At 38.2% G+C, this 8,834-nt stretch overlaps 1 pseudogene; it reads left to right on the top strand.

The window, feature by feature from the left end:
• Nucleotides 1-206: 206 nt before the first annotated feature.
• LOC101836840 lies at nt 207-640 on the top strand (annotated as a pseudogene).
• Nucleotides 641-8,834: the final 8,194 nt, after the last annotated feature.

Below are 8,834 nucleotides of genomic sequence, written 5' to 3'. Positions count from 1 at the left end.
GCAAGATAGATAGTTAAGTAAGATAGGAAGGAAAAATTCAATGCAAAAAAAAAAGTTTTACTCATGTCAGGAAGCAAATGCTCTTCAAGAAACTAATATAAAAGAAACATGAGGCAGTTTGAATCGCTGTACGACGGAGGAGTGGGCACCCGGATCTCGCTGTGAGTCTGCCTGGCCTCGTCTCTCCCTCTCTTGTCCAATCTTCAGCACTGTCCGAGATGGCTTGCGGTAAGGCTGGAAAGGACTCCGGAAAGGCCAAGACAAAGACGGTTTCCTGCTCTCAGCGAGCCGGCTTGCAGTTCCCTGTGGGCCGTATTCATCAACACCTGAAATCTAGGACAACCAGCCAGAGCGTGTGAGCGCGACCGCCGCTGTGTACAACGCAGCCATCCTGGAGTACCTCACCGCAGAGGTACTAGAGTTGGCAGGAAATGCATCAAAAGACTTAAAGGTAAAGCGTATTACTCCTCGTCACTTGCAACTTGCTATTCGTGGGGATGAAGAATTGGACTCTCTGATCAAGGCTACAGTTGCTGCTGGTGGTGTCATTCCACATATCCACAAGTCTCTGATTGGGAAGAAAGGACAACAGATGACTGTCTGGATTCCTTATTATCTCAGGACTCTTAAATATTCTTAACAGCTGTCCAGTGTCGGTGATTCCAATGGACTGTATCTCTGTGAAAAACACAATTTTGCCTTTTTGTAATTCTATTTGAGCAAGTTGGAGGCTTAATTAGCCTTCCAGCCTTCTGCATTCGAGTCTTAACCATATTTAAGTGTTACTGTGGCTTCAAAGAAGCTATTGATTCTGAAGTAGTGGGTTTTGATTGAGTTGACTTTTTAAAAAACTGTTTGGATTTTAATTGTGATGCAAAAGTTATAGTAACAAACATTTGGTTTTGTACAGACATTATTTCCAATCTGGTGGATACACTCAATAAAGGTTATATCCCAAACAAAAAATAAAGAAAGAAAGAAACATGAGATTTGGATGTTACCCTTAAAAGTTCAGTTGTTCAAACATAACTTATTTTCCAACAATTCAAGACTAATTGCAGAAAGGCATAAAGTATGTAGATATTCAAATAAGATTAAAATCCCTTCAGAGAAGATGAGGAACAGATTCCCACTTGAAAGGGCTGTTCAGTGATTACTGGAAATGAAGGAGCAAAGGTATGTGTGTTTCAAGAAAACTTGGAGGCAATTGCTCTAGTAAATCTTAAGTTTCAACCCTGTAGAGTTTGTGCTAACTACCTTTGTTTTTTCAGATCTAACGATAATGAAAACCCATGATTCACTCACTGATCAAAGTGACTGTGTCTGTGGCTTTTACGATGAGACCAGAACCTGAACACGTAAAATCTATATTCTTCTTTTGAGAAATAGGCATGGGATCTACCAAATAACAGCATCCATAAATCTCTAGCTATGGGAGATGGAATTTTGATCTACAGATATTTTCTCTTTCCCAAGACTGACACTTTACTACACAAAATCTAGAGTTTGTAAGATTCCACATTCAGCTGTTCAGTATAGTATAAAGAATACATCATTGTCAGTGAAACCACAGGAAGAGTGATTGATTTGGCTGTTAACTTATATACTTTTCACAAACCTAAATGGTGAAACTAGAAATGCCCCAGAATACGCAAACATTAACGAAGTAAGATATGTCATAAATGTCCTGTCTACGGAGTTTTTGAGCTAAAGCTTCCATGAGAGACTTCCACTAGAAACTGAATTTAGACTAAGTCAAGATTTCTAGAAACCAAACCACACACAAAGCAATTAGTTCTTTTTCAGGATCAAATAAAGATCAAACAGGAAAATCTGTTCTTATGATATAAAACATGTTCAGATATAAGTAAAAATAAGGGACAGAGGAACTAAGACATAGCTCAGCTTTATCATGGAATTGTTAAATGCTAGATTGAAAATATTAGCATAGAAGAAAATATTTACAGTACGTTTTAAAAGCAAACTAGTATTTTTATACAGATTCTCTAAACAATTATGAACATGATGTAACAACTAATTTTTGCTTTGTTTGAGAAGTTAAGCAGAAGCAAGAGAAAGATAATAGACAGCTGAGAAGAGGTACAAGATGATGCATTCTTATGTTGGTCATGTGTCACCAAAAGTCATAAAGCACATGGTCTTCTATGCAAATGAATTTAGCTCAGACTGGCAGCATTTCTCCAGATACGGCATGCAGAGAAACTTTACTAAATCACAGCATCAAAGAAACAGAAGTTATTCTTAGCCCACAGTCCATCAGAACACTGAAGTGTCATTTCTCTTTCCTCTTTCATTTCTGTTTGACCTCAAATACTGAGCTTGGATTCACTCACATACAATTATGATTTCTAATTTACACATTCTGTTATTTTAGCAATTTACATATGTCTAAAATACCATAGTCAGGGAAACACAGACATTTTTGTTCCAAGTTTCACACTAAACTATTTATATGTGTGCATGATATATAATAATATATTACATGTTATATAGCATACATTATATAATTTATAAAATATACATATAATTTAATTTACAATTCAGTGTGAAACATGAATCAAAATGTTTGCTTTTATTTTATATGTGTTTAAGCTATATATATAATTGTTCAAAATTATTCTCTGTGTATTTATTCATTTTCTATTGCTATAACAAATTAGCAAGGAATTTTATAAAGAAAAGAGGTGTATTTGACTCACAGTTTTGGAGGCTGGCATCCACTGTTGGCTCACTCCATCTGTTTGCAAATGGCACAGGCATGGCTAGCTGCGTCACAAATAATAAAGGAGCCATGGGGAAAATGCATGCAGAAACAAAGGACTGCATCTCGCTCACTGCAGTAGCTATTTTTCAGTTGCTGTCATAAAACACCATAGTCAAGGCAACTTATATAAGAAAGTTTTTGGCATATTGTTTCAGAGGATATGAATTCATTATAGTAGCAAAATGTGGCAGCAAATAGCAGGTGTGGTAACATGAATTGAATGATGAGAGCTCACATCTTGAACCTCAACCCAGAAGCAGAGAGCCAATGGGAATTAGGCTGGACTTTTTAATCTCATAGCCTGCCCCTCAGTGATATACTTCTTTCAGGAAGCCTGAATTATCTAGACTTCCCCAAAAAGCACTACCAATTGGAGACGAAGGGTTTCAAACACCAGAGATTATGGGGACATTTCTCATTCAAACCACTAGATTTCCCTCCCAAGATCCCAAAGTTTCATTATCACATTATAACACAAGATGCATTTAGTTCAATTTTAAAGGTCCCTTAGGTCTCTCACAATCTGAACACTGCTTAACAGTCTAAGGTCTCTTGTGAGCTTCAAGAAATGTCTTAGCCTCTACTTTAAGGAAACAGAAAATTACATACTTCCAAGATACAATGGCACAGACTTTATAATTCCAAAATGGAGGAATGGGGCCAAAACAAGGCTGAAGCTCTACATACAGTACAAACACCAAATCCTATACCCTCTACCAAATCACCAAATCCTATACCCTCTAATTTCATACAGTACAAACACCAAATCCTATGCCCTCTAATTTCATGCCCAGTGTCTAGGATTTATGTCTCTACCCTTGCTGCATATAGCAGCTCTCTCTCTCTCTCTCTCTCTCTCTCTCTCTCTCTCTCTCTCTCTCTCTCTCTCTCTCTCTCTCTCTCTCTCTCTCTCTCTCTCTTTCTCTCTCTCTCTCCACTTCTCTCCTCTCCTCTCCCCACCATAGGAGGGGTATATTTCCTATATTCCATTGCCAACATCTAACCATCTCCAACACAATCAAGGCTTCACATTCAAAGACTCACACTGGTGCTGGTCTTTCAGGGCCTAAACGTCAGGACTCCCTTGCCACACGCCACCTAGCTTCAGAAGCTCTCTGAAACTGTGGAGGAAAAATTATTGACCCTTCCTCTTGCATCCTTCATGCTTCTAAAGCAAGCACCATGTAGATAATAGCACAAAGTTTGGCTTGAATGGACTCTAAGTCCCTATAAGCACATTAGCAGCAGCTTTTTACCTCAGTTACTTTCTCAGAGAATAAAGCTCCTTCAAACTTTTGACAAGATGGGAGCTATATGAGGTCTTTCTCTGAGGTACACCCTGCCCTTTACTTTAGGGCAGAACAGGAGGCCTCCCCTTGATGATGCTAACGTTATGTCCTTCAGAATAGGACTCAGCTACAATAGTAAATTTAGTGCTACTCTTTTGTGATTTAAGTTGCACATTTTGAATTTTTTCTGTGTCACCTGCTCATTTTCATTATGGACCTATATAAAAGTCATTAAAAATAGCTATGCCACAAATTCAGTATTATGCTGTCATGAGATATTTCTTCCCCAAAGAAATTAGTTCATTACTTTTTAGCTTAGCTTCAGACAAGTTCTTAGAAGCAGAGCAGATTATAGGCAGATTAGTTGACAAATATCACAGAAATGGCCTCTAGCCCAGGTCAAATATTGTTCTCCTCTGAAACCTCTTGATCTAGACAAGTCCTCATTTCTCCCAGAACTGCTGCCTTCTGATGGAGGGTGTTCTTCTGTATGCTATGAATATGTGTTTCTCTTATTGGTTGATGAATAAAGCTGGACAGGCAGGATTTAGCTAAGAAGGAAACCAAGCACGGATCTAGAAAGGTAGTAGGTGGAGTCAGGGAGACATTCTCTGGTAAGCCAAGACCACGTGAAGATATATAGATTAATAGAAATGGGTTGATAATTAAGACAGAGCTAGCCATAAGAAGCCCGAGCCATCAGCCAAACAGTTTATAATTAATATGTGTTTATTTGGGACTAAATGGCTATGGGACTGGGTAGAACAGAAACTTCCATATACACATGGCCCCCAAATGTTTGGCATGAACTTCCACATGAAATCTGACAAAAGCTTAAAAATGGATTCTAAACACAAAAGAACAGAGTCAATCATGGCTTTTTGGTAGTCTCATATTTTCAGGTGGGCTCTGTTTGCTAGAGGCAAACACAAATTCGGCTCCTTTAAAAGATGCTTCCTGCCGAGCGGTGGCGGCCTTTAATCCTAGCACTCAGGAGGCAGAGGCAGGCAGATCTCTGTGAGTTCGAGGCCGGGCTGGACCGATAGCCTCCAAAACAATACAGAGAAACCCTGTCTCGTAAAAACAAAAAAAAACAAAAAAAAAAAAGCTTCCTGACTCAGCCATATACCTGACTCCAATAAACTCTTAGAGGGAACTTTTTCTTTGGTCTATGTGTGCCCTTCTATCTGGGTTGGATAGGCATTTCTTTACATGTCAGAAAGAAAAGTCATAATACCAATAAAATGCAAATATCTCAGGAAAGCTAAAAGTTTGACACTGTCCAGGTTTTATACATTAAAATATTATACGGATAAAAATCCAATTGTTGGGAACAGATTTGGTAAGATGACTTGAGGCAAAGGATTTAATGGGCACCTGGATTCTCCACAACAAATACCATTCACTTCACACTTCTCCCTAGAACCAATGTGACATCAGTCACCATCAGAAAGAGATGTATCTGCTAAGATCTCATGATAAGGAAAAGCCATTTATAGGATACACTCCTTCTTAGCATCAAATCACATCTATAATTGACAGCTGAGGTACACCTGTGTTCACTAAGCAATCTAGGCTGCACTGTCATTTCCCACATCAGAAATCTTCAGTCTTGCTTTCTGAAATTTCAAAGCCTTCAACAGCTCCATTCCATCATCGTAGTTGATGGTGTTATAATGATCTGTCCAGCTCTACACAAGGTATAAATTTACATGCACATAAAAACACACATCTACAGGCACACTGCTAACCTGTACTGCATGCCTAATGCCCACTCTCTGAGCTATACTTCAAGATTCTCTAACCAAATGACTTTGGTTTTTTGAAATAGAGATGATGGAAACAAGAAAAACAAACAAACAAGAAAATACTCTCTGAATCTAAGAAATCACAAAATCTATCGTAATCTGAGTAATATTGAAACTATCTTTCTTTCCATTGTCTTCCCTGTATTCTATATTAAAAAAAATCCTACTCATCCCCTCATTGATAAACCCACCATTCTATAGCTAACTAGAAAAGCACAGGAAGTGTGTAGAGCATAGACCTGCACACACACACACACACACACATAGCATGTGACACCATGTACACACACACACACAGCATGTGACACCATGCACACACAGCATGTGACAACATACATACACATAGCCTGTGACACCAGGTACACACACACAGCATATGACACCACACACACACACACACACACACACACACACACACACAATGTGACTGTTGATATCAGGCTCTACTCTATTCTTGCTTCACATTGTGGTTTTTCGGGCTGCACATTACATTCCATTATAAAAGCAATGTTCTACTCCATTTTGAGGGAGGCTCATGACTGCAACCCCTGGATGGACCCAGGAATTGCACTGCTGGCAGGTCTCAGCCATCTGACACAGACTGATAAGTGACTTGTTTCTAGGAATAAAAGGGGAGCCAATCCTGTAAGTTTACTGCAGAGACTCAAAACTGTAGGTGTTCATGGGCATATTAAAATAAAATCAGTGAAACCAGGCCCAAGAATTTAGTGAGCACACCTAATCAAAGAAAGGAGATAACTCCTTTACCTGTACCCCAAAAAGTGATAGAAATCTATCACCGAGAGAGCATGACCCATACCAACCTATAATCTGATACCTGGTATAAACATCAAAGACCAAGTGCTCCCTGATTCAGCTCACTGCTGTTACAGCCTATTTGATTACCTGCCCATCCACCTGTCCATTCATCTGGATCTGGACCTGAACCCCATTTCCTGCTCCTGACCCTGTTCACCCTTTCATCTTGTAGATGAATTGTACAGTTTAGCTCTTAAACTTGACTCCAGCAGCCCCCTGCTGGCACTGGTCTGCAGCCTGATGTTCATCAATATGGATTCTTTTCTGAGTCTATTCTGAAACTATGCAATATTCTTTAACCGGTATCTCTGCCCCCTGCCCCGCACACACAGTGGAGGTGGGGGAATACTGAAAGTTATGTAATAGGAGAGTTAACATTAGCAATTAAGATTAGATTAAGAACCTGCATTTGCCTTGGCCAACCTACCAAGATGGGCAGATTTTTATGGCACATTGCTGCATTGAAACCACTAAACCAATGAAACCTTATGAATTTGTTGTTCACTAAATAAATTCTGATTGTGGAATTGCATACACAGGCCATGTACTTGTATACACACACACACATACACACTCACATACAGCATATGACAACACACACACACATACACACTCACACACACCATTAGCTAAGAAGGCAACAGTTTTGTTTTGTTTGTTTGTTTGTTTTTCACAAAATTCAGGTGGATCAATTCTCTGCTTTCCACTCACTGGGTCATGTCCCTGTCAGTGATCTGCGGCTCATTTTTAAACCTATTTTAAGGCTGAATGTTTATTTTGTGGGAACTTAGGGTTAAATATATTTCTGTTACTTCTGAGACACCTGTGTTGAAATGATGCTGCCTCATCCTCAGGATGAGAACAGAAGCTAAACTATCTGAATACAGACAAGAATTCTCTCTTTGCCTTGCATTTTCCTTCCAATGAAAGGAACTTTTAAGCTTTTCCAACATCCCTACACAATAGTACCTCCTTATGCCCAGTTGTCATTCCACAATCCCCACATCAGGCCTGCCTGAAATTATGGGCATTTGGGATCACTCACATTTTTCTGTAATATTCACAATAATGCTTAATTTATAAAGTAGCCACAATAAATAAGACAAAATAATTTTTAACAAGATATAAGGTATTTGAGACCCCTTGGTTTCTTATTTCTAGAATTTTCCACTTAATATTTTTAGACCACAGTTGACTGACAGTAACAGAATGTGTGGAAAGCTAAACTGGATAAGTGGGAACTATTGTCTAATTATTATAAAGAGGGATTAAGAAAATAATTTTATATACACCCCAAACACTACCAAAACACTAATAAACTGTAATGCAAAATGAGACAATACAAGAGTCAAAAAGCAAGATTGACTGTTGAAATAGTGTTTAAATAATATATTCAAAAGAAATTAAATTTTTAACATCTGGGGCTATATTTGAAAGCCATAAATCTGTTTAAAATATCAGCAGGAATAATGGATTCATCTTTTCACAAAGCTTTTTATAGCACAAATAATGAAATCTATAGATATAGCATATTCCCAACACATCAAACAAATGACTAAATCATTAGACGTAATGTGAAGGTATATGCTAAACACAGAAAAACAGAAATAAAGTAATTAGGATGTAAAAAGATACACTAAATATTGCTGTCTAACTCCTATGTGTCTGACACTAGTTCAAACTGAAGGCAAGTTGCAGTCAGAATTTTGTCTCAAAGCTATGAAACGGACCCATAAAAGAAAATCAACCATGATAGTTTCCTCTTTTCTCAAGACAAGCCATATAGAAAAGACAAAACTCTTGCCCCTTCAATATCGTGAGAGGTTATTCCACTACTTGGTTTTCAAAAAATTCCATGAATTGGGAATACAGACTTGAAAATAAAAAGGGGAAAGAAACTTCATGCATATATGATTCTTTTTACAGACACCACCAATGTAATGAGAATCACTAATGTAAGAAAGCCAGAGTCTTTCTTTAAATTAACAGATAATTCAGATTAGGAAAGAGGTATGGGGGAGAGAGAGGGACTGGGAGGGGAGAATTGTTTGTGAACAGAAACTTTCTTCTAGACTAAACTATTTTGTTTTATTTTCAGGACTGCAAACGAAACTCAGGTATGGCAGTGTCTTA

This window comes from Mesocricetus auratus, unplaced genomic scaffold (assembly GCF_017639785.1).
Source record: "Mesocricetus auratus isolate SY011 unplaced genomic scaffold, BCM_Maur_2.0 Super-Scaffold_4256, whole genome shotgun sequence".
NCBI lineage: Eukaryota > Metazoa > Chordata > Mammalia > Rodentia > Cricetidae > Mesocricetus > Mesocricetus auratus.
Note: the sequence above shows the minus strand (reverse complement) of the source record. Positions and strands in the feature narration are given on the sequence as shown.